The sequence below is a fragment of the Anas platyrhynchos genome, chromosome 6, assembly GCF_047663525.1.
Source record: "Anas platyrhynchos isolate ZD024472 breed Pekin duck chromosome 6, IASCAAS_PekinDuck_T2T, whole genome shotgun sequence".
Taxonomy (NCBI): Eukaryota; Metazoa; Chordata; class Aves; order Anseriformes; family Anatidae; genus Anas; species Anas platyrhynchos.
Genome location: NC_092592.1, coordinates 14,939,267 through 14,966,565, shown reverse-complemented (window position 1 = coordinate 14,966,565; position 27,299 = coordinate 14,939,267). Strand labels below are relative to the sequence as shown.

General features: G+C 37.3%; 1 protein-coding gene across 1 annotated transcript in view; it reads left to right on the top strand.

Annotated features, from left to right (window-relative positions):
- Positions 1–27,299, top strand: part of MBL (mannose-binding lectin) — a 274,988-nt gene that overhangs the window by 206,850 nt on the left and 40,839 nt on the right. Inside the window, exons 6-16 of the transcript XR_011809996.1 lie at positions 840–1,010; positions 4,702–4,859; positions 5,445–5,670; positions 5,770–5,967; positions 9,901–12,276; positions 12,807–12,897; positions 14,836–14,962; positions 17,576–17,689; positions 21,074–21,159; positions 23,608–23,980; positions 24,231–24,363. The gene's annotated coding sequence lies outside the window, so the exon portion shown is untranslated. The remainder of the gene's footprint in view (positions 1–839; positions 1,011–4,701; positions 4,860–5,444; positions 5,671–5,769; positions 5,968–9,900; positions 12,277–12,806; positions 12,898–14,835; positions 14,963–17,575; positions 17,690–21,073; positions 21,160–23,607; positions 23,981–24,230; positions 24,364–27,299) is intronic.

Genomic DNA, 27,299 nt, shown 5'->3' with positions numbered 1-27,299 from the left:
AAAGATGTAAAGATGAGTAACGACAGGAAATTTTCATTGAATACCTCAGTTTATTCACGCAGGGCAGTGACAAGGAAGTGATCTGTGAAGTTGCATCATAACATAGCTATGGCAGAAAACCCATGCCTAGAGCTACGCTGCCAGCAGTCAACACTGAGACACTGCTACTGCGGCCATCCCAGCTGGCACCAGTCAGGGGGAACGTGAAATGCCACAGTTATGCTACTTACTGCTGACATAGTAGAGAGTGGGCAGGAGCTAAAACATGTGAAAAGAAAATTATCTTGATGTGTACAAATGTGGCAAGCTGATTTAGTTCCAGTTAGGAGGCAGGTTGCAGCTACAGTCATGTGCCTGTGTTATTTGATTTTAACTATCAGGCAAACATGTCCATGTAGGCTAATTGTCTTCTAAGAAATTATTATTCTCTTATAAATTTTATAAACTATGAGATAAGATTATTGAGAAGTATTTGAGGAACCATTAGAATTTGAAGGAAGCAGTGTTTCAAAGCAGTTTCTTTCCATGCATCAAAATTCCTTTTTTTTATTTTCTTATTCTGACTGAAGTTCTGAAATAAAGTTTCAGTACTTCTAGATTCACAAGAAAAAATCCTGAAGAAAAGCTTTATTTCTGCTCTTTTCTGCCCACACTGATGTTTACTTGAGAGTCTCACGTTGCATTTAAATTATCAACAAATCTATGAAATGAAATATTCTAATGACTTCTCTCTAATGAAAACAAACATGCAAATATCTGAGATTGCTCCCATGCTACTGCAAAATGCCGTTTTATTGAAATTCTTCCATGGGCCAATCTGTGCTTCTTTTTCCCCACAGTCTTGCATATTTCTGTGACATTATTCTTGCTGCAATGTGCTGTGCTCTGCTTTGAGTCCCTGAGACTGAAGAACAATGCTTGCTCACCCGCTCTCTGCTGTTTGGACGTGGTCTTATGTGGGCGGCTGCCAAGCCTTGCGGATTGTGACAATGCAGAGAGTGCGCTGTAAGGTCTGTAATGATTACCTGCCCTGCTGTGAAACTTTGGAAAAGCGAAACATTAGCATTTTTTGTGCCATGTTAACTGTACTTTTCACAAAGGTAGTTCTCTCTCTTTCTTTCTCTCTCATCTGTACTGATTTGATGTGGCTTTTATGTTTCAGTCTGAGCAAAGTATAAAACTTGCCACCTATTCATCTCTGTCTCTCTGTCACACTTCGCACCTGCTTTTAATTTCCCCTCAGGAAGTCACTTTCTATCCCCACTGCAAGGTTCTAATTTTAATAATCCCAGCCCATCCAGAGCTGTTTCCCCAAAGAAATATTTCACTGCACACATCACTTAGTGTGTTGATATTTCTTGTTAGTATGTGGCACCAGGTTAGCACCTCTAGATAACCTTGATAAATTAAAAATTGGCTTATCAATATTCAATCAACCTACCTCATTTATCCAGATGTCTGACTTCCTTTCTGTCAGAGCTGAGTTTAAAAAGCACAGCGAAAGTAAATGGAATTAAAATTGCATATTTGCCTTCCAAACGGACGTTAAATCAGTCTGCTGCTAATGTCACCTTAAACACTGTATTTTAGAAACTGTGAAATAATAATATACAGTGGCATATATGATGTTCCAAAATGTTGGTTTTCATTAGACTGTTGTTTTTGGAATACAATGATCCTCTAACATTTTTTTAGGATTTATTGGGATTATTTTATTAGGAATTTTGGAAAGGTAGGGTTGGCCTGCCCAGTTCTTCTTATGACCATCAAATCTTACTGATTTTTCCATGTCACTTTTGTAATTTATAGAACTTTAAGACCTTAACATATCAACAGCTGCATAGCTTCCCAGATCTGATCTTCCTCCATCTTATGTTTTTTTGCCTTTGCAGTTTAGAAATCCTCAAACAACCCTTTGTGTTCCCACAACTGTTATGCAGTAGTTTTGTGATTCTGTCTCACCCGGTTCATCGGACATTTAAGTTTTAAGCCAAAATAACTCTTGACGTGATCTATTCCCATCACCTTGGTTTTTCAAATTACAGTATTGGTTATTCTAAGGAAATGACAGTGTTGTTTTAACATTATAACAAAAATATAACAGCACATCATGTGAAGGACAGGTTTGGAGCAATTCAGCTGGCCAAGGTTTTCTAAAGTCATAGCAATTTTGTTTGCCTGTACTGTGAGGCCATAAATAGATTTCATTTTCAGTAGGCAGATGGGCAGCCGCATTATCATTGTACAGGTTTCTCATATCTGTCTGCTTGAGAACCACTTTCTTTGATATTTTTGATATTAGGCAGGAATTCTGAAACTCCAGGAAATCCTGTGGTGTATTCCTAAAAATGTTCAAATGTTCATTTCTCCATTGCTTTCTGTTGATGAAAATTGTCTGTATTGTCAGTCAACAGAAGGCAAAAAGAGGCCTATCTTTTGCTGCAATACGTAGACCTCAATAATTTAGATATAGCATGAACACTGAAGACCCTAACTCATAAAATCAGAGTTTCCTGGGAGTTTATCTTTTAGGATCTTTTCATATTTTAACAGCTGTTCTAGAAATGGAGGAGTTCAGCAGTTCTCTGCCTCACTTCCATTCTCAGTGATCTTTTAATTTTGTGTAGAAAATGAATTCCGTATGAGGTTCCAAAATTATTGGGGTTTCTGTTTTATTATCCCTGTTGTCAACTCAGAAATACAGTTTGCTGAGCACTGGTTATTCTATTGAAGTTAATCTACCTAGATTTTTACATTAGGATAGTTAAAAAATATTTCATGCCTGCAAAACTTAAAAACCTAAGTTCAAGCTATTTCCCTTCAAATTATGTAAACTAAACATTTAAACAAGATCTTGAGGCTTTCTTTATTTTTAAAAATTAGAAGAACAAATATTGCTTTAAATGGGGAAAAAAAAAAAAAAAAAAAAAACACCCCAGAAATAAAAAAGGACATAAAATATCTGTGAGGTGTTAGTTTCATGAAGAATTTCATTATACTCCTTTCTCTAAGCTTTGCATCCCTCTTGCTGGAGGAGGGTGGAGGGGGGAAAAAAAAAAAAGAAAAAAAAAAAAAAAAGGAATGATTTTCACAGTTGTAATGGTTTGTGTAACTGCTAAACCAAGTTGCGCAACCAAGTACGTCCTGTATACCTAGAATGCTCCCATAACATTCTGCTTATCACACAGCCTTAAAACAGAAACCCTATGAGGTATGAGAGATAGTCAGTGAAAAACAATTTTCAAGAAAGTCCTCACAGTATTGAAAGTTTCTTTGGAAAATATGCAGAGGAATCAACATTTCATTCTAGTCTGAGTTTGATTAATGTCCTACGTTACTCTTTGATTCTTCACCTTTTCATACCTTTCCCTTCCCGCCTTGGGGCTGTTACGTTAAATTTAAATAAGATGGGTTTAATTAAATCCTGTCAAAATTAAAAGGTTTGTTTCACTTTAAAAGCTAAATATAATTGTTGTTAATTTTAAAGAAGCCAAGGAAAATGCTTGACAGTGTTTATGTACTGTGGAGGAACCACACAAGGGGAGACGCAGGCAGGGAACTTGAAGTTGCCATAAAAGCTTATTATTTCATCTTCGTGAGTTGTTGCACTATTATGTTAGGTAAATATTTGTGTGTACTCACAGTTGGGATTGACAGTATCCTTTTAAAAACGAACTATTGCAAAGTGTACACGATGGCTGAGATGCCATGGGATGTTACCACAATTTTGCTCTAGCAGTTTCACTACAGCCTGGTTAGAATTCTAACATAGGAATGACCTCTTGTATGTGGTTTTTCATCAGTAACTTTGTAGTTTGGTCCAGCCACGCATTTACCCTGGATTGAATCTGCAGTTTGATTTCTGTAAAAAGAATGGCTTCTTTTATTATTTAACAGAAAAGAATTAATAAATAAAGTGCAGAGAAGCAGGGCTGTCTAGCTGGTGGTGCTATTTTTCATCATCAGCTTTCCAGAAACAAAAAGAAAAAAATGTGTCCATTTCAGAGTTGCTTATATGTGTTTAGGGATTCTGGTGGTTCTTCAAACCACTGGAAGTGTGTTTTGTACATCTGATTTGTATCCATTCAGTCTATCAGATTCAGTCTGTCTGTTACATGGTTCCTGCCAAGTAGGGCCACTCCCTTGGGATGTCAGACTGGAAGGTGTCCTCTGTGTCCTCTGTTTGGTAGCTCATTTTCCTCCATTGTCAGAACCTTTTTTTTTTTTTTTCTTTAGACTGCTATTACAGAGTAGATATGGAGTAAATGAAAGCACCTGTTAGGTGCAAGGAGGGGCTAAGTCCTAGGACACTCCTCAGAGGATGGAAGTCAAGATTGTTCCAAAATACAAAATATTTTGTTGTTGTTTGAATAACAACAGAGAGGAAAGAAAACATAATTACTAGTAGCAGCAGCTTGAGATATCCTGACTGGAACCTGATTCAGCAGATAGAAGACTTTGCTAACCACGGTAACAGGAGGAGGCTTCAGCCTTCGAGTAATTCACCCTTTAAGCAGGCAGCAGGAAGTTAATAGAGTGGTGATGGAATTTGTGTTTAACCCTTAGAAAAGACAAAACAGATGCAAAGGTTGATAATGACTGAAAAACTTTGAGATTGAATTTTCACGTTTTATTTCACATCCCACTAACTTAACAGAGAGCAGTTTGGCACAGATCTTAATCCTGATCTGTTATTTTCAGATGCCCTTTCCATGAAACAATGCTGAAAGAACACAAGTTATTCAGTGGATGAGAAGTAAGCTTGGTATTCCTCTCTGATTGTTAATGATGTAACTGTCATGTATTGACTACAATAAGCATGTGCAGGACTCTGCAGATGAATGCAGTTGGAGAAGAAGGTAACAATTTTTCCAATAGCTGCTTTGTTTAATAAGGTCATTTTAAGATATTTATTCCATAGTGAACTTTCAAGGGATTTTCAGAATCTCTTTTAAGTCTTCATAGATGCTGAGCATATTGTAAATTGGGAGCATTGTTGGTTTGTTGTGAGACTCAAACAGGTTATTGCTAGAAAAATAACTGCAGTGTTTAGATAGTATTAGCAGTATAGACTTACAAAAAAGTAGTTAAGAATTTAAAATCTTCTGCGGGTGTAATTAGTGACTATCTTAAAAAAAAAAAGTTCTTAAATTTATAGACAGAATAAGAGAATATTTTTCTTTCATGAACTAGAGCTCCTTCAATACAAGTGATGGTAATGGTGGTCAAATTTTCATCTTAACCAATTACAGATCTAGTACGTGAATCATCATCACATATTCCTTGTATAATTATCATTTCTGTCCCATACTTCATGTTTAGATGAAACACAATTGCTTTTATTCTGTCTTTTTTTGTGATGTGACCTTATCAGAGAAGCAAAGAAAGGATAAAGTTGTTTACTTCATTCTAGCAACTAATAAGAACTCTAGGCTTTATTTCAGACAGGATAAAACTTACAAAAGGATTTCATGGTAGATTCTGAAGAAAGAAAAATGGCCTGAACTGAAGAGATACTAATTCCTACTGTACTTTCAACTACCACTGCCATTTATGGAAGCTGATACTTAGAACTGATGTTGAAAAACAGAGTTCCTAAGAGAAGGAAAAAATATGTCTTGTATCTCCCAGGGATGTGTGTATACATGTATAGTGTGTACCCACTATCAGGTAGGTAGATATATGTATATTTTTGCTTATGTATTGTTTGCAAGTAACATTTTGCTTATAAGTTTCCAAACATTTGGTCATCTTTGTGCTTTGTGATAGGTCTTTGACCTCTCCACTTCTGAGAAGCAAAATGTGGTAGCCAACCATTTTAATGGGTGGCCACATCTGCAAATGATACAAAGTAATGAAGTTTCCACTCCTTCCCCAGGGAAAGCCTGATTTATGGTTCCATTAAGATTCTAACTCACCGAAGAAAGTACTACCTGGTGGGATAATTGGCATGGATTTCTTTCTTTAGTGAGTACTGAAAAAACAATACAGGTAAAGGCGTTGATTTTTTTTTTTTCTAGGGTGCCTGAATTCATCCATAAATGGTCATGTTTCTGCTGAAAGGCGTACAAGTGAGAGCATTCTGTTACATTGGGCCTCACTCCTGAAGCTCCATTAGACTGCAGTATCAGCTTGAATGTCTAACATGTCTGTGAGGGTACCTACTAATGAATGTGAAGTCAAGCACAATTTTGGAATAAACCAAGGTTTCTTTTTATGATCGTGTAGGTATACATGCATGAAAAAAGATAATTCCTGTCTAATGATCTAAAATGCAGTCATAGGCACAGATGGGAAAGCGTGAGTGCTGCTAGGAGTGATCCCAGTCATATCTGGAGTGGGATGGCAGTGGCCTTCTCCATCTCAGAGCTCTTGCTGTGTCTCTCCTAGCAGAGCACCAGCCTTCCTCAGTAGAGGCCAGCCCAGCAGGAGCGTATTTCTTCCGGTGGTTTGGAGGGGCTCTGCGCAGACCTGCCAGCCGGGCAGGGTGTCAGTGTGCTGAGGCTGGAGAGCCCCAGTGTGCAGATCAGGTCCCCAGGCTCCCTGGGACATTGTCCAATCTCTCAAAGAGTGCAGTGTGTGAGTTTAAACACTCAACAATTAAAACATTTCTAACACCCATAGGTAACTAAAGTAAATCCTCTTTAGACCATTAAAATGATTAGCCAAGCTAAGATTGTGGCCAGTCAGTGCTGGCAAAGATTACCGAGGACTTTTATTTTAAAATGAGAAATCTAACTGAGACTTCTTGCTAGGATGAGAAAAACATTTCATTGCCTTAATGTTGTATTGTACATATATTTCCACTTTAATGATAAGGGTAGCCAAAAAGCATGAAAAAATCTATAATTAGCTCCAGCTATATAAGTATAAATCCACATGCTAGTTAGCCTTTAGAAAAAGAGCCATTTGTGTTAAATTCATTAAGATTTTCCCATTAAAAGCTGAGCACCCATGAATTAGTTTGACAGAGGAAAAACTGCTGGAGCATTTGCTTAAACTTGGCTGGGTGTGCTCCCAGCCTTTGTCTTCACTGCAGGCTGTGCTGCCAGTTCTTTCACCCAGCCTAGCCACAGCCTTTGGAGCCCAGAGTGATCCGATTAACAGATGATGAAATATGCTAACTTGAACTGTGACTTGTGGCTGAAGTCCCACTGCATTATTACTCCAAGTAATTATAGCAGACCCTATTCTGTTGGAAGTCTTTATACTATCACAAATTTCCAAGCTTTCCTCAGAACCTGCAATACTGAACCTAGTTTATTGATAGCTTTGTTTTGAAGCAGTTTATACCATGACTTAGATGATCTGATTAACTGAGTTATCTGCTCATTGGCAGCTCCTTGAATTGTGGAGAATCCCACTATATTTATCTGTTTGTCTCCAGAACATGTTCAGTTCTGCTGCCTTTTTTTGCTTTTTCTTTTTTTTATTTTATTTTATTTTATTTTATTGAAGGCAAGTGTGCAAAGAGGTTTTAAAAAAAAGTTAACATTGAAGGAATATTTATAATTGTGTTTGAGTAGTAGTTTTTGTTAAGTTCTTGACTAATATTCCTCACATCTTTCACTTGGTTAGTTTTTCTTTGTGTTGACCATTATTCATTATTCTGCATGCTTTTCTCTAAAAATTAAATGTAATTCAGTGAGAGCTTCTGATTACAACCCTGTTCATTATCACCCAAGTTCAGCTTGATTGAGTCACAGGAGATGGGGAGGGAAAGCTAGAAAAGAAGAAAGACAAGAAAAGAGATGGTGGCATTGTCATAAATACCTTACAATGCTTGTTGGAGCACAAAGAAATGAATTCTGTTACGAATAATATTGTGCTTCCCATGTATACTACAGTTAAGCTCCTACTTTGTTTCCAAATCTATTTATAGATCCTAGATTATGTGAAGTCCTCATGAAATTGTTTAGTACCCATGGTTACCAAACACATTTCATGAACTAACACAAATCTGGTGCTGTGATATATTAGCAGTTTTGTCCTTTCCTACCAGTTATTTTCTGGTACAAATCCTCAGAGGTATTACTAATAAAACTGAAAATTATTTCCTATCTTCATAGTAAACTGTATTTAACATTACTACTTCTGCCTGGTTTTATTTTCAGCACGGTATCATGGTGCTTTGGAAATGTAAATAATCTCAGACTGCATTATATTCCACTGAAAACTGTCAGTCTTTAGGATATACTGTTTCTGAGTTGATGAGAAACAGCTGAAAAGCCTTCATGCCTAAATATAAAACAGAAACTGCACCTAAGCCACATAAAACTGCTTTCTATTGTTGTTTTCTATTGAATATGTAAGCAGACAGCAGTAACTTGCAGCTGTGACAACTGTAGTGTTAGAGGTCCTGTGATACTTTCTTACCATAGTGGGAATCACACTTTTTTCTTTTATTTTTTTCTTTTTTTTTTTTTTAATGTTTTGTGCTTTTCATCTGGTGACTCAGGGAATGTGTGAAAATGAGGCAAGGACACTGTGTCTTACGGGTTCTCTGTGATACAAAGACAGGAGTATTTACCAAAGATCTGTACAGCTACAAATGATTCCCTCCGAAGGGTTACAAGTGAGGAGAAGAAAAAGGACATAAATGGCATAATACAATGAAATTAAAGCTATTCTTTTTCTATCCTATTGCTTTTTTTTGTTGTTGTTGTTCTCTCCTTTTTAGTGCTTTTAACTATTTTTTGTTTTTCCTTTTGTCTCCTTTTTTGTCACCTTGGATGCCAATCTCACATGCACATACAAAAATTGTGATGCCAATGTGAGTTGTAACTAAAAAAAATATTTACAACCTCTGTTAGTTTTATCAGCTCCTTTCCTGTTTTCCTCTAACAATCTTTTAATAAGTGCTATGTATATCTAAATAAATCAAGTAGCAAAAGCCAACATGAAAGCCATATGTATGAGTAATTAGCAGGTACAGCCTGATTGCCATCAGGAGTGGGTAATGTGTCAGCACTAATGGGCCACTCCACTGAGCAGGCACTATAGTCTCAGCAATTCTGTTGTGCAATACTGTTGTCCTGGGCATTTTCTGCTTTTCTTGCTAACAGCTCAAAGTAGAACCTCAGTTTAAGCCAGGTAATCTACCTGATCCACACCTGCACACTAAGGAAAAGTAGTTGGGGAAGGGAAGATTTTGGTGTAGCGTTAATATTTCAGACATATGTTATAATAATCTAGGGCTTATATTATTTTCCACTCTAATCATGCTACTTGTTTTTAAACAAAAGCTTACAGAAATTCATTCAATTCACAAGAGAGCTGAAAAACTGTAATATGTGTATTCCTATGAACTGTTTATTATATTATTGCAATTCATCTCCCCCTTTCAGATATGTGTGTTATACAGGAAACACAGCAACTGAAAACATTTCTAAAATGCCAAAAGAAAAAAAAAAAAAAAAAAGTAAATTGTTCATGTGGAACTTTATTTGCAGACCATTAGAGTTTGTTTGTTTTTGTTTTTGTTTTTGTTTTTTTTTCTCGTTCACTCCTAAGCAGTGTACAGGGACTGTTAGGTGCAGTGTTATTTATCAATTGATAAAAAAATAGCTTTCTGCTCACTTCTCTCATCATTTATGCTGCCATCAGGGACTGAGAGGCTGAGGCAACCAGAGAGAGGGTCACATCCTGATGACAGGTAGCAGCTGCTTCTGCCCTGGCTTGGCCGTTTGCATGGCCCCAGGCTGAGCTCCACCTGCAGCAGCTCCTCTGCCCTGCAGCCCAGTTATTTTAGACGGGCTGTGCAGAGTGCCTTCCCATCGAGAAGGACTAAACACCCACTGTGCATGTACAGGGTTGCTTAGGAAAGGAGAGAATACTTGATCTTATGCTGCAAACCACGTTATACCTGAAATAAAGAGAATTTTCCCTTCTTTTTTTTAGTCTGGCTGCAAGGTTCAGCAAGCTTGGCAGGGCTAAAGTGTGGAAAGTCTGTCCATGGGATATCTTGAGATCTGAGACGCCAACAGCTATTCACTCTTCATCTGATACCTGTCTGGGGAACAGCACGTGAAAGCAGACCAAAGCTGTTAAGGTAAGAGTGTGAAATGCCCCAGCAGAGAGCAGGTGGTTGTTCAGTAAGGGAAATGCATTGAAAATAGACATGTCCAAATGACAACGTGGTGAGCTTTGCTCCTCACCCAGCCATGTCCTGTCTGTAATGTGGTAAGTGTGAAGCCTCCTTTGATGAATTAGCACCTGCTATGCCTGTCAAAGAGGCCACAGCAAGGTGCGGTTAGAGGGCTGAGGCAGAAAGGCATGCTCCTTCCTCTCCTTCCACAGACACAGCTGCATGGAGCATTTCAGCCCATTACAGTGGCACCCAAATCCCTGCTAACCCTGCCTTGAGCAGGCCCAGTCCACTAGCACAGGCTGCAACAGCCAAAGCACATTTTCAGAAACTGCTCTTTGCTGCCTCCTGTCTAAATACTGAATCTTCATGAACTCAGACTCCAAGTTATGTCAAGCTGGGATGCTTGTGTGTGAATCTGGGTGAATGCTTAAGATATGTAAATCCAGGACCACACTAAGGTGACAATATTCATGATCTGAGTCTTGGTATACTGTTGACAATCTGATCTCAGCATCTGTTGTGTGAGATGATTGGTATAGCTTGGCTTCACGTCTAGCGTTAGGCTGAGCAGAAAGATGAACATACTGTGTGGATTAAGGTAAAGCCAAGAACAAGATTTCCATTAATGTCACTGGAAGTAGGTTTGTCCGCAGCATGATCATGCACATGTGAAGTTTCTCCCTGTGAATCGTTTATTCTTTTCCTTCCATACACTCTGCAGTTTGGTGTTGTTGTGTTTCACTGTGATTTATATGAAAAATGTCTGCCATCACACCATTCACAGTCTCTGGACATTGCTCTTACTTCATGTCACTGTCATCTGAGTAATGTGAGATCACTTCCAGTATGGACCAAGACGAATGAAAAGTCTTTGAAGTTTAATTACTTATCTGTCTCTCCAGAATGTAGAGTAAGTAACTTTAAGTACACTGAGTATGAATAAACATATTCATGGAACAATAGAAGAAACAGGAAAAAAAAATGCTGAGAAAATATGATTAAATTGGAAGAAAAATGGATGATGCCCACTTTGAATAAGAACTTTTGGATCTATAGTGATTTGTAGTTTAAAATTCACACAATTTCAGTGTAACGTATAGAATCATATCTTATAGAATCTTAGAATTTTGTAGATTTTCATAACTTACAGAATCATATTGAGGACCTAGTTGTGGGCTTTAAGAAGTTCTGTGAATAACAGCAGGAGCAACTCCGTTCATGTCCAAAACTAATCACAGGGAACTTTAAAAAAAAATAATAATAAATTGTAAGCTTAAATTGTGAGGTTTTGTCTGTTTGTTTGTTTTTATTTGGTTGGTTGGCATAGTTTTTGTTTGTTTGTTTTATATGTGGACAGGAACTCTTTTGTAAAGTGTTCCTGTCAATGTCCAGAGGGACCTTAAGAAGGCCAGTCCACTTTCAGAATAAAGAATAAACAAAAGAATTTACCAAAATCTTGAAACTAAGCATCCTTGAGTCTCAGATAAGTTATTTTGGTTTCTTCAATTTTATCTTGTCAAAAGTAGTGAGATAATTGGTGTCAATATCAGTGATTTGAACTGACCATCTCAGCTTCAGATTTCAGCATTTTATGAAGGGAAAAAAGAAAAACTTGCTGCTATATTGTGGTTTCCAGAATTCTTAAAGACGTTTTTGAGATACTCACCAAGTTTTCCCAGCTGTACACTGGGGAGGATGAATCCTACAGCAGTAGCTATTTCAACCCACTCCATGTTCAATTTTGTTTCCTGATCCCAGCAGAGCTGGGGTTCAAGCTGAACTTTTAGAAGTAGAATTTGGCTGGGTTATATAGTAACCACAACAAGTACATTCATCTCTTACTAAGTATTTTCATATTTAAAATGAAAATTTTAGTAATGGTTTTTAAAGTGAAATTAATGTTTCTGTAGTTTAATTGTTTCATAGGGGAAAAAACAAAAACAACAACAACAACAACAACAACAACAACAAAAACACAATGGCAGCAAAGAAAAGACCTAGAAACTTGCCCTTGCAGGGGCAAGTACTTTTGCCTTTTACCAGATTTTCAGTTAGAAGATTATATATGCTGTTCCACTGGAAGTCAGAGATGTTGATCATGTCAATGAAATCTCACAGCTTCCGCGTGTTGCTGAGCACGATCTTAGATATCATCAGCAAAGAAACTGAGCTCCTCCCAAAAAGAGGTAATTTGCTTTCCAGCCATGAAAATGCAATATTATTAGTAGAAGAGGGGAACTATGAAAAATCTCCAAGAGTGCAGGTGCATTACAATAAAACCTGAGCAAACAGACAGGATTTTATTTTAATTCTGATTTTCATTACACTGTTTCTCTTCACCTGGCAGAATATACTTGGGACGTACTTTTATTTCTATGACAATTTTGAATCCCTTTTAATTAAGAATAGATTGGATCTCCACAGTTGTAAATAAATCTTCAAGCTTGCTGTCCCAGTGAATTCAGTGAAGACACCAAAACTTCTAGGGGCTAGAATTAGTATTGTTTTTTGTGCAAATTGATGGGAATGGTTTAGGACTAAAAATAATTAAACACTAAGGAATATTGCTATTGCATTGTTTGTATTTTATGATATCACTATGTGAAATTTTTCTCTTTGAAATCAGTAGAGGTTTGCTTTTGACTTTAATGGAGTTGGATTTAATTTATCAGATGCTAGAGCTTTCAAAATCAAACAAACTTATTTTTCATTACAGTTTATTACAGAAAATGCTGACCAGGATTATATCCCCATATGCATCTCTTGAAAGGACTGTAGATGCATTTGCAGATGTGGATGGACTGCAGGTTTGTGCATCAATTTTTAGTGCTCTCTGTGAATACTGGCTTCATTTTCCTTTTCTCTGGGGGTTCAACATGCTGTTTACTTGACAAGTGTGATCCTTACCTCTTTGTGGTAGAAGACATCATATTTATATATATATATATGTTTATATATATTTATATAAATATATGTATATATTAATGTATATATTTATTAATGTATATGTGTGTATATATATATATATAAAAATATGATGTCTTCTATCACTTGTATAGGACTCTGACTGTAACATCTACCAGCATGCTCCTGACACTGCCCTCAACTTTCAGGTTTTAAATGAGTTGAATGTGTTTTGTTCTGTTTTGTTTTTTTTAAATTTATTATTGTGTTGTCAGCGGGTTAATTATCCCCTTCTCATTGTTGTCCATACCACTGCAGTCATTTATTTGAAACAATTGATGCTTGCTATTGACACAAAGCTTCTGAAGAAATAATGTTGCAGTATATGCAGGGATTCAAAACCATTTAATCTTTCTTTTTTGTGGTAGTTTCCTTTGTCTGCTTAATTTTATTATTCATGTCTTTTCTCTTTTGCAGAAGGTTAGTTGCTATTCTAACAGTATTTTATTGCACTGTCTTGTCATCATAACTCTGTGCTGTCAGATGCTAATCTTTCTGTCCTGAAAGCTTCCCACTATCTAAGACATTAACTGCATGTTCTAACTCCCAGTTATCTTTATGTTAGCTAGACTCTATGTACAGTTAAATGTCTGGAGATATGTTTGTCTGGCATCTCTTGAGCCTGCTGAAAAGAGTATGCCAAAGGGGAAAGTGTTTCAGTGAGATTTTTCTTAAAAAATTTTAGTAATTTGTCATTAGTTGTCTAAGCACATGCAAAACTTTTTCCTAAAAGGAAGTTTCATTAAAGACTTCCTTGCTTTGTTGCAACACCATTTCCCATTCAACACTGGCTGTATATTCTATATTACAGTGCCAAAATATTTGATAGCAGAAAGGATTTTATTTTAATGTTTTATCTATTTTTGGCATAAAGCATTCTTTAAGTGGTATCATCTAGCCTTTCCAGGAAGCAAGTGTATCCTCTGGTAACACATTATCCACATGTGATAATATAATATCAAGAGGCCTCAGAGTTATTGAGGAAAGAAACCCAGGCTGATATTAGGGGAGAGTTTGCCCGCCAGCCATGCCCAGTCAGGGGTGGCTTCACAGCTCCAGTCTCGGAAGACTGAGCAGTCTCTTGAGCTGAGGCTGATCATCCTTGCTGTAAGCCCAGTGTTCGTGAATCCTGGACTTCAGTCATTATTTCTGTCACTCTGATATCCTGGCAAGCAACAAGGAAGGAGCAAACCTGACATTTAGCTCTTAGTCAAGAGACCCCCTCATACATAAATGCAATTATATTGGGAAATTACAGCATATAGTCTATCAATATAATTCTAATTTTACCAGACAATATTTATTTTATTTGGCTTGCCATGTGGTCTTAGAAGTGCTAAGGCCACTTCTTAGGCAGAGCCTGAAAGGAATTTCCTCTCATTTTATGCTGCAGCTCCATTCAATATAAGTCTATCGCAGTTCTTCGTATTCTTCTCCCCAGACAGAGTTTAATCAGTATTTCCTTCTAAAATGAAAATAATTCTGAGATATGATTTGGGAGACGTTTTCTAGGAAAGAAGGGGTGTGTGTTCCTCTGTGTGAGTATGTGTGTAAATAAATAAAGCTCAATAGAATCGTCATCTTATGTTTGTTTGGAAACTATTTTTTCCTCTTAGATAAAATGATGTTTCTCAGTATTGATCCTTTGGTTCCTGTAATTGTACTGCAATAAACCCAAACACTTTATACAGTTATGGAATAAAAACTGGGCTTTAACTCTTGCACTTGGTATAGAGTGTCACATAGGGATGGGTCCTTATTCTTCTTCATTTGTTCTGCAGAACAATTCTAAAGTGCTGATTTTGTAAGATGGCAGTCATTTCCAGAGAGCTCGTGATGTTGCAAACACAGAATTATGACTTGACGCCTGAATTAAGCAATAGAAGAACCTGGATTCAAGGGGTTAAGGTATTTTCATACATGTATGAGTACCTAAAAGTGAATGAAGAAAAAGCAAGAGAGAACTGTCCAAGTTAACTTCTTCTTCTGTAAATGTTCTCTTTTCTTTTTGAAACTTGTTGCAGTGAGAAGGCTCCACTTTATTTACAGCGAACTCTAATAGAGTTTCTAATGAGTCTGAAAGGCATAAAGCATCCCAGACACACAGGCTGTCTGCGGGAAGCCAAGCAAGTGTCAAACAGGTTCCTCTTTAAGAGTTAAGGAGATTATATGCTATTATAGAAGCCCACTGTGCAACTACTTCACCTTCATGGTCACAAATTGCTACTGAAATCCTCCTATCTGGTAGTATTTGATGAAGCATGTAGCATTTTGAATCACAGTGGACTAATGCAGTTCCAAATGGCTCTTTAATATTTTAACTGGATGAAATGCATCCGATAATTTCTTGTCTCAACATGTCTATTCTTTTTTTTTTTTTACTTCCAGAAACTCTAAGGCAGTTAAAAATATACAATATTGATAAAGTGATTCTTTAGCATAAGATCTTTTATAGTGCTTTCCTTGGTGGCTTTGGACTTTCTTTTCTCATCATAGCTCTTTGGAGCAGTTGAGCAGCCTCATTGTGCTGGGCACAGAAAAGCATGAAATCACAAGCAATCACTTTGCCATTGTATTTGGAGACTAAAAGGCAGGACATAACAAATGAGGCCTTGAGTCAGATGAGGTAGCATCGGATAATGCAGCTAAACAGTATGTCTAGTACAGTTTAATTGTAAATGAAATCTCGGCCAGCTGTCCCTTTGCCAAGCTGTTTGTCAGGGCAAGGTCTTGATTTGCTTTTCAGGTAGCATTGATTTTTGTTTGTTTGTTTCCATGCATTTTTAATCTTGAATTATTTTTTGCATGCAGTTTTAATTACAATACAGTCTTTTATGCAGCCAGGAATGCAAGCGGAGCATACCGTTCATCAGAAAACTCTGCCTGAACACTTTGGTATTTTCTTCTCTTTACTCCCTTCCTTCCACCTGAATGGCAGGATCCTGGCAGCACACATTTGTATCAGTTTATCAATTTTCTAATGTAAAAAACAGTGTATAAGGATTAGATGGAGGTCCTGAGATGACTCAACTATTGGCTTGCATCTCTGCAGCAGAAGGCTGTGGTTTCCATTTCTACTTCATGTACTAGGCTCATACCCAATGCTTGGCACTGTATTTCAGTGACAGGGGGTATTGCATCGTGGGAGATGTCATCCTGTAGATGACATGATGAACTCAGCTCTATGGTTTCTCCATCTGGAAATTAAAGCCCCAAGGAATTCTTCAGAAAGAGCAGGGGGTTTACCTTAGGGCCCCACCAATTGTTCCTCAAATTATTCCTGTGGCAACGTGTGTGTGAGACGTTGTTCAGCCCATGACAACTGTGTTTCTGCCTGAAGAGTTTTTGCAGCATCACTGTCTACAGCATTTCCATCGGTGCACTGCATCTGTTATGCCATTTGTAAAACACTCAGAGTTCTATTAACAGAGTAGAAATTTTTTCTCTGTGCTAGTGACAGGGATTGTAACAAGTCAGCATTGCTGCTGCCTCCTCTTCCTCTTTTTGGAGAGACCTATTCTTCCTCTGCTGCAGCTGCTGGGTGAAAGGCAGCATAGAAAGCTGTGTGTGGCACCACTGGAGCGTTTAAATGCATCTTTCAAGGGAAATGATGTAGATGATTGCATATTTTCAGTGATATGGAGACAAAAATGCTGTAATTATTGTGCATGTTGGAGACTGTCACAAGGGGCCAATATAAACAGTTTTAGAAATGTCTCTAGTAAAGAAGCTTGATGTATCAATGGAAAAAAGAAGATTTTTAGTATAGATCATTAGCATATTTTGGTGTTAAGCTACACTTGGAAATTAAATATTAAAAAAATCCTTTTTCTTCCTGAAGTCTACGCAGTGAATGTTGTCTATGTCTGTCCATGCGAACTCGTCATTACCCCATCCTTTCCATACTTCTCTGGCTTTTTGCTCTTGTATCCTTTCCTCCCCCTATAGCTTTTTTTTTTTCAGAATGAAGTTCTCCTCCCCCTCTTTGCATTTAATTCTTTTAGTTTCAGAAACACAGAAAATGCTTGACCCTACCTATAAGGAAACTGTGATCATTGAGGACCAGACCTGAGTCCTGTGTTTTCATCCTCTTTGACAGGGAATGTGGTGAGGAATCTGCACAGACCTAGTCACAGTCCATGAGTGAGCTCATTCTCCCCCAGTCAACTGATAGTAAATTTCAGATGAATTTGGGGTTAGATACACACAAAGGAAATGACACTGATTGTTCAATACTCTTTAGATTCACCCCTTGATATTATACAGTAAAATATTTCATGCAATGTGTTTTCATGTGTTGAGGTCAGAATTTACTCCCTTTGGTGCTGAACTGATTATATGATCATTTCAAGATCAAGATACTCTTTTTCCAATGGCTTTCTGTCTATCTACCTTCTGATAACTAAATGCTATTAAGAGCGAAGTTTTTCCCTAGGATTTTAAAAAAACATATAGCCTGCAAATTCTTTCAATTTTTTTTTGTTTGTTTGTTTGTTTGTTTTTTTCCCCAATTTCCTTTAGAAGTCTGCTTAGGAACCACAGAAAACCAAAGCTGTAATAATATGCAAAGTCCTGAATCATGCATCAAAAAGAAGTGATTGGCAGTACTCTGAGTGCAATTTGGATACTGATAAGGTATTTAAAAAAAAAAAAAAGACCACAAATGAGATGGGATTCTGTCAGTTTTAAGTACTCTAGGATGGTATGGTTTCTCTTCAAAAGTGATTTAGGCACTTAACATGTAAAATTTAATTTCAGCCAAATCTGACTTTTCACACAATTGAATATTGCCTAAAAGCATTAGGGCTCTGTATCATTGTTCTATTAGTGATTTCTGAGACTTCAGCCCTGTAATATTCTTACTAGACTGTGTTTATTTTTAATGTTTATCTAGTAGGTGATAATGAATGTTTGTGAATGTGCATAGGTTTTATGTGAACAGAACAGAAGGTTGCATAAATGAGTTCCTATAAACTAATCTTTCTTGTAAGCTTAAATATTCTTGCCTTTAGTGACTATGAATATAAATAGCAAGCAACTACTTTCCTGATGTATGACAGATTCTTCCATTTTCACCTGAAAGCATATGGTCAAGGACAGCTGAGAAGGAAAATGACATTTCAGGCTTGAGAAGCTCTTAGGTTAAAATGTTGGTTGTCATCTGTCATCTGAGTAACTGGAGTTTAACTGAAAAATATGTTCTTTTCTGTTACGTGGATTGATCGATATATACATATATTTAAACTACAGGTATTCTCTCAGTGTTTTCTTGGTTTCTGACTTTTCAGTGTTATATGATCAGAACTATTACAGGCTGCACAAATGACTAATAATTAGGCAGTTTGCCTTATTCTAGCATAGTTTGATGTTTAAGAAAATTATCAGAAATGGTGACCAAGACTGCTGGAACAGACTTGAGTTTAAGTAGCCTAAATAGTTATGTTAGTGTACAGAATTCCAAATCTGTGCTGGGTGTATGATCCCTTTGGGGATCGTGAGGCACCGCAGAGTGCTGTCGTATCCTTCTTGCAACTAGAGTTTTGCTGCTCCTGCAAGTCAAGTGTGATCACCTGTCCTGTTCATAAAGATGTATAATACTGGTATTGCATTACAAGTATAGTTTTGAACATGAGGTTCAGGCTACTGGATAATGCCATGGATTTATACCACAGCAAATACAAACATTTTGGCTAGGTATGAATGGCACACTTACATTAGCTACCTATGCAAAACCACACAGGTTGAGTGCTTTCCTGGGACTTAATTGCAACCCACAGCCAAACTACTTCAGTTACTCTCCAGGCTTCTTGGGAACTCTTTAAATACTTGTGTTCTCAGTAAATTAGATATAGTGACAGCTCATTATGCTAAAAATATTCTGGGAATGGGTTGGTTAGCTTTTTCAAGCTATGAGATGTTTACATACTACAGTAAATGATGCCAGTGACCAGGCAGGGCATGAAATGTCAGCCTTGTGGATATCAGTGGAAAACATGCCTTCTCCACCCTTCACCATAAATCTAATTGTAAAGAGAAAAAAAAAAAAAAAAGTGTTTTAAAGGTATGCTATGGTGCTTATTATCCCTAAGCAGTGGATACCAGTATCCTACCAAGAATGTCATCATATTCTAAACTCTGAATCTTCACAGCCTCCTGGAAGGCACTTTTGAATCTTTCCTGTCTGAGCTCAAAAATAACTACTAATGAAGCTTGGGAAAAATCACTTCAGGAAGGTATTGGCAAATGAGAAAAAAACATGGTGTTTTGTATTAAGAAGAAGAAAATCTTACATCTTTCCTGGTAGTGTAACTTTTAAAGTAATAACATTTTTGTCCCTGTAATTCTCTTGACACCAAACTCAGTTGAAAACCCTAAATTAATTTGTCTTGCAGCGTGTAGAAACAAATGCGCATACATCTTCAAGAGAGTCTCGTGTGAGCAAAGTTGAATATCAAATAGGCTGTTACAGAATTTTATGTCGTTTTCTTCTTTAAGAAAAATTTGGCAGTTAGATTCTCTGCCAAACTTTTAGTGGGCTAAAACTCAAAGATCTCTACAGATTTCTGGAAAGATGCCACTTTGGAACATAACTTTTACCAACAGGGAATAGAAGGAATAATCAAAACAAATTTGAAGTTTTAATAAACAAACAAGTTTCCATCTTCACTGCTTACATTACTGTTTCCCTCTGTTATGTTACGCAGGTATTACTAGGTTGCAGGTAGCAGATGGGATTCTTGTTCTTCATTAGACTTTAATATCACTTCATATATATTTAAAAATGTATAACAAGTCTCATGAATTCAAATGAGATGTTACAGTCCACAGCTACAACTGCAATAACAGTTGCACAGCTTTTAGAAAATAGCCAACTGCAGGTGTTAACTCATGAATATTTATACACATCAGTCATCATGCAAGCAGAATACAATTTGGATCTGATCTTACTCCCAGTACAATGGATAAAAAGCACTTGGTACAAGAAACAATCCTTCAAAAGACATCTTGGAAAAAAAAATAAAATTCTTCCCCATCCCCATGTGTTTCTACCCCAAAAAAATGGGATGGGGGAGAGGGATCACAAAACAAAAACCTGACACAGTATTTCTTGAATTATTGAAAGAATACATGTGTTTTTTTCTAAATTTGGAGTTATTTCTTATCTTAAAAGACATGTAAACAAACCAATTTTCACATGCAAACATTTTTTCAATTGTGTCATGATGATTGAACTTAGAATGCAAAAAATATTCAATTGTTAAATTTCATGAATTAAAGTAATTTGGATGATGTCTGTGGAAGTAAAAGCATCTGCATTTTTTTTTTTTTTTTTTAAGTCAGTAAAACTTATCTTTTAGTTTTATATAACTGGAAGGCAGCCAAATGGATTTTTCTCACTTAACAAAAAAAAAAAAAAAAAAAAAAAAAAAAAACACACTCATTCAAGCCTGGAAGGTTTCAATTCCAAAATAAATTTTTGAAAGTGCTGGGGAGGAAAAAAAAAGTATGGAATTGAAATGAAATAAAAATTTTATGCATGTTAAGGTATGAGCTGCAGGCCAGATTCTGTTTTTATTTACTCCTTTGTAGGTGTTACAGTACTTCTATTATGTCACTAATCTGGTTTGAGTTTTCTCTTGTGGCACTGAGATCAGTATCATGCATGTGAGTGTCTGACAGAGCAGAATTGAAAAACAAGGAATTTTTATCTGGTGAGAAAGCCTGGCAGTTTGTACAAACCAGGAAAACATGATCAAAATCAGACTTCTGGAACTTATAGTTTCACTTGTGTCTCATTTTTTCATAGCCAGAATCCTCCCCAAAAAAACAAACAAACAAACAAAACGTAAACTAAAGATTTCATTACAAGGGTAGGAGAAAATGCTTGTGGCAATACAAATGCACAAACTACATAAGAATAAATGAGGTACATTTTATATCAATTTCAAATGTAAATAAAAGCTTGAAATATAATTAATGAAATTATTGAGAAAGACACATATCTGTTCTTTTTCCTAGTGGCTGTGGATGGGGAAACTCCTGCAGATCTGGTGCCTACATGCTCTCCCTTTTCCTAGTAGTCCATAATTCTTCTGCATTAGCAGGTAAGATGTTAAAGACGTGATGAACTATTTCAGAGGAGAACAATGAAAATAAGAATGATGCAGACAGCTAGCACTGCTGCAGCTAGTTGAAAAATGTCTACTCAGAAAGCTGCAACTACCAAAAGATACAGTAGTAGAGGTGACCTAGGCAGCATGCCCAGTGTAAGTGGTGCAAAAGAATATATTTTTATATATTACAGTCATATTTCTGGATTTCTTATCCCTGCTTTCAGCTGCTGGGCTTCCTTTGTTTTTTATCTGGACGTCCCCTACTCTTTCTGGACCACCAGTGATTGTGGTGAGTCAGAAGAACCCAGAGCCTGACAATGATGATGTTCTTTTGTGTGGCCCTGATGTCACAGCTGTAGCTGTATACAGACCTGTGGCAGGCTGCGATGTTGTGTACATCATCTCCAGATGAGAAGTTCCCCTACATATGCCAAGCATCATGTTGGGAAACTGGATTCATTAGCTGTATTACTAATACTTGCAAGGAAAAAGAATTACCTTGGAAATTATTTGCAATGTGTAGAAGGGCCAAGAAAAAAAATTGCAGAAGTACTGTTTTAAAGGAAATACAAGAGAATTTAAGTGAAAATTCTTTCATATATATGATCAGAGAAGTGCATTAACTAGATTGCCTGTCATATAGGCAGTTTGTATTTTCTCTCAATTTGTTTTTGTCAAATATCTTTGTAATAAAATATGTAGATCTCTTTGGAGAGCACCATGCTACATGGATAGGGAGCAATATCCAGGTGATACATGGCACTGTCATTAGTTTATTCGGGGTAGGGCAGCCAGTTTCCCTCATGATGTGTTGAGATTAATGATCAGGAGCAGCCAAGCTGGGATTGGTTCCACATCTAAGAACGGGTTTGCATCAGCTGCAGTAAGTAGCACTGAGGAGTTAGATGGCTGTTCGCAACCTAAGATCACAATGTGTCCTCATCTGGCTTTGGATATCAAAGTAGAAGCAGGCAGTGGTGAAGGCCATAGGTGTCTTTACATTGCCAGGGAACATATTTTATATTTGCTCAGTAACTGTAGCAGCTAACAGAAGTCTGCAGTATCTAGAGAAACAGCTTAGCACATATTAATTTCCTGAAATTGCCCAAACAAAGCAGGCAGCGTAATCAGTTTTCTCCGGACTCAAACGGCAATTACAATGAATGCAAAAAGGTTAAAAACATCTATCTGTACTTCTACAGAAAAGGGATTATGCCGCAGGTGTAACAACATAACATTCAGCTGTATGTGAGATGGGATTTGGAGCTCCATGCTACACTATGATTGAATTCATACAAAAGTACTGCTTAGAGAGGAAAGACATTAATTCATATCTTCTAATTAATTATCTACTGAACATGACAGAATAAAGACAGCATAAGAGAAGGAAAGGGTAGGAGTCATCAGATGTGGTAGCATTTTGTTGCCATAAGGAATGTTTCTTCCTCTTCAGTTACAGTTTTATGACTCGGCATTGCTGAGGTTGGTGATTTACAGCACAAAAGAGCAATGGGCTTACATGCAATCTAGTTACATTTGGATCTCAAGAAGAAATGGGGTAGCTGAATGTGCGTCATGTTCAGCTTAGTGATTCAGTTGTAAGACAGTCTTCCAGAGAGACCATAATGTTCTGTCAGAAACTCCAAATGAAATGTACCAGAAGTACATTTCACAGGAGCAGTGGGGCTGGAGACTGATGTGCTCGGTAGCATCAAAGGAGGGAGATACATGTGGGGAAGAAAAGCTTTGCCCTGTCACCAGCAATGTGTTTTGACTCTGATGCATAACAGCCACACCTGGCTCTGGAATAAAATCTTTGTGCCAGAAGTGTAACTGCATGCAAGGAAACAGCGCTGTAGGCAAGACATTGCCATAGGTGTTCTGTGATTTCTGTTCCTACAGGTGAGATGGGAAAGCCCAATGTGGTTTGGGGCCCAGAAATCCGCACAATAGCAAGCTGAGGGAAGATCCCCAGTTCCTTCCAACCTCATCATTGAGGCTTGGCTATGCCTAAGGCACCAGCGGGGATGACAGGCTGTGCAGCGCCCATAGGGAAGCAGCCTGTGCCCAGGCAGAGAAGCGCTGTCAGAGCAGCTGCTACTGGCCTAGGCCAGAGGGAGATGCTGGGGCTTCTCGCACACTGTGGCTCCCTGTGTGGGGACTTAACGTAGCACCGCTACTCAGCAAGACGTTGGCACAGCAGCAATGCCGTGCAGGCCTGCCCACAGCTCCTGCTGCCAAATGACAGCGGGCTGGGGCCAAGGCACCAAGCCTTGTGCTCTCCCACCTGCCTGCAGGGCTGCCTGAGCTGCAAGGCTGTGAGCTGCCCGTTTTGCCCATTTTGACACAGAAATGGGAACATTTCCTTACGTTACAGCTTATTCTCCCTTAGTAAACTCCCTTGTTCTCCCTTAATGTTGGTTTTGTCTTCCTTCCCAGCCAGTTTTCCTTGGTGGTGGTTGATAACAGCCGCAGGAGTTATGAAGCAAACCAAAACAGTGTTTTGCAACACTTAAATGCAGTACTTTGCCCATATCTGAAGAGCTTACTCACTGGCCGGCCACGCTCAAAGGATGCCGCAGCTCCATCCCACAGACTAGCGTTGCTTCCCTTCTCATCTCCTACTTCCCGAGTGGGTGTCTGCAGAGTGCCGTGATGGCATCGATCTGTTTTGACCATACCTATGTCAATCTGTTCTTCCAGCACCTTAGCAGGCGCCAGCCTTTAGAAGCTATTTCAAACTACTGCCACTGTGAACTGTGGAAGCATACAAAAAGTGCAACGGGTCCAAGCACAATGCAGCAGTAGGCAGGTTCGTTGCTAAAACTTTTATCTGAAATAGGAGTTGTTACTTGTATGTTATTTAAGTGTGCATTTAAATTCAAGAGGCAATTAGATACTTTTTTGGAAAGGAAAACTTGTAAATTATGTATCAGAAATTCATAGTAATTTAATACATGTGTTTTTCTGTACTTTTGTTCCTCAGGTGCTTACTATGAGATAAATTGATTCAAAGGGAAAAAGTGAGAGATACATAATTCTTGTGTTTAATATTAAACTAGGCTGAGGAAGAGCACGTGAAAAGCACACAAGGAGAGCACTGCAGCCTGCACAAGCCCGTAGAGGAGAAAAATGGTGGAAAAACACGGACAGTACCCCAAGACCATATATTTGAAGAAACTGAAGAGAATACTGGCAAGTAAAAGAAAAACATGCTAGAAAACATTTTGGTATTTTAACTTGATTGTCAGCAAGTGACGTTTAGGTTACTTAATATGTATAAATTATATTTTTTTCCTTTTTTAACCAACCATTTATCTAGTTTATGTCCCAGCATGCTTAACTTCAGGCACTACTGGTAAACAAGAGTGTCAATAAAATAACTAATGCTTGCTTTATAGAGTTAATTTTCTCCCTTTCTCTTTTCTAAGTGACCTGGAGCTCATCCTTAAAACATGCCTGGCTCCAAAATTCAAGACAATTTATTTTTCTGTCAAGATAGCAAGGGATTTAGATATGAAGTAATATACTGTTGTGCTTTACAGTTAATACCAATTTCCTGCTTTTTCCTGATATTTTGATATCTCTCCTCTCCATGATCATCTCTGTATGCAAGTTAGAAAATACAGAAGCAACATAAAGACAAGTTTTAAAAAAAAAAGAGCACGTTAGATAGAGGATGCCAGGCTCTGAAATGTTTCCCTCTGCAGAGTTGCTCTGTGGTGCTCACTGAACTGATTAACAGATTCCAGTGCACTAGATGAGGTTCCTTCCAAGTGATACCAGACCATTTTTCCAGCCACTCTACATTTATCTATCCACATGACATTCCTGTGTGTTTGTATACACATTTATTTTACTGAACAGAACTGAAAGGAGAAATGTTACATAGAATTTTAGATAATAGTGTGTAGGAGCAAGAATGTGAAGTACTTTTGGATAAAAGCAATAGCATACTATTATTCCATTGTTAATAGAATATTTGTACTTGTTGGTTGGCCTTGAAACCATATGGAAAATCATTGTTGAAAATCAAAAGTGGTTCAGGAAAAGCATTTTTTTTCCAGAATAAAGTCATCCATAGTTCTTTAGTAGGTTTTGTTTGTGAATGTGTACATGCAGTTTTAGATGCAAAGGCATTCACGTTTCCCTTCAGTTTTATGAGTACTTAAGTTTTCTAGTTTAATTTATTGCTTTCATTAAATGTAACACAATAAGAAGTAGAAGGTGACTTTGTTGTCTAAGTGGCTAGAAAGACGTCTAAAATTCGGCAGCAGTACCATTTCTCTCCAAACCAATCCCAAATTCAATTCAAATTCCATTTTTGGGTCACAAGTAATAATCTGTGATAATTGCATTACAGTAATTTAAACTACAGCTTCTTTAATCTCATATACTTTAAATGCATCTGAGGAAGACAGTTTGAGCTACAAATTTGTTTTCTAATATTGGAAGTAATGTATGTAAATGGCAACTAAATTATAAAGCTTAGCTTCATATTACTTTTATGGCTATGTAATGCTCTCAGTCAGATTGGTTTTACTTGAACTATACTCAGAATTTATAAAATTGCCACTTAGCATATGATTAGCACTGTTATTTGTTTGAGTCCTCATAATCATAGAATGGTATTTAGGTTTTTATTTCGACTGGCAATGAAAAAATAAGAGAACAAATATTAGGGAAAAGAGTGCATTTGCAATGAGAGCTTGCTAATTTTTTATCAGGTTATTTTCCGCTCCAAAAGTTTGGCTAGAAGACAGATCTAGAGACTGGGGACAGGCTTACATCTTAGTAGCATTTGAAATGCTACTCAGAGAACCAGGGAGAATGTTTTGTTATCGCTTCAGAGACTCCACCTTCTTAACAGGCATCTCATTCTAAACTGAAGCTAAGAGGAGAATGTAGAAAAGAAAGAACCATATAAAAACAGAACATCTTATTTTTGTGTTTAAAAAAACACAGAATATTGCGAAATGATTAAGGGAATTCCTACAAGGGCAGTAATTTGACCTTTTTGGCCTCTGCTAGATTGCATGCCCTCAGGTAGGATTTGAAGTAGAACAGCAAAAGTACATGAAAGTTCTCCAAGGAGAGATTGAGTCCAACACATTCTCCATTCTCGGTCAGACACTGGTTACCCTTTAATGGATGTGATTATTTTGTCAGCCAGGAAATCCTACGTAACAATAATGTCATAGCAGAGCAGATCTGTTGGATTTGCGTTTCAAGGAATTGATAAAAGTAATTATTTTTCTTGCTTAGTTTCTCTACCCAGGGGGTTGGTTGGTGTCAGTTTTTATCAAATGTCATTCTGATATGTTTGTGTCTCCTCATATTTGAGCAACTGGAACACTGATGTAGGGATACAGTGAACACATAGTATATCTCAGTGGAGCTAAACATTTCTTGTAATATTTTTCGCTGGGTAGTTACTGGTCCTCCTCAGGGCATTTGGAGTCTGCAGCACAGCTGTGGAAGGAATTCAGGCTCCAGACAGCAACCTTTAGCTGTGCTCAAGGATGCCTGAGGATGTTGCTATCTCTTCTTTCATTAGTGTTAATAAAAAGCAAGCAGGTAGTGGTGTTTTACATACAAAGTATTCTCTCTTGTCTAGCCTGGCTGCATCTCTGAATTTTTTTTGAAGCCTAACCTTCCTATTCAGATCCAATCACCTTCCTACACTGATTGTTTTCCAAGATTTCTTCTGTGTTGTGGTGCATTTAACAATGGAATTTGGACTTCAGAGCACTGTGGAGGTTTATATGTCTAAATCTCAGAAAATGTTTTGTTGTAAGAAAACTATGTTAATTTTTAAATTAATATTATGAGGTTCTGGGCACAAAGTCATAATGTTTTTATGTTTAAGAGGGAAAATACTGAACTGATTAGTATACATATTGGAAATATTTCTGTCTAGGAGTATATCCTGCATGAAATACATAGCCAGACATATGGCCAGTGAACCATTTATGAACCATTTAATTTAGTTGTGTTGCATATATTTTATGTTAGCTATCTGCACAGATATGAATTCTATAACAGACAAATTATCCAATAATCTCAAATAACTTATGTTCAGTGTTCCTTATATCTTTATGTTATATTTCATTTCAAAAGACTGACTGTTC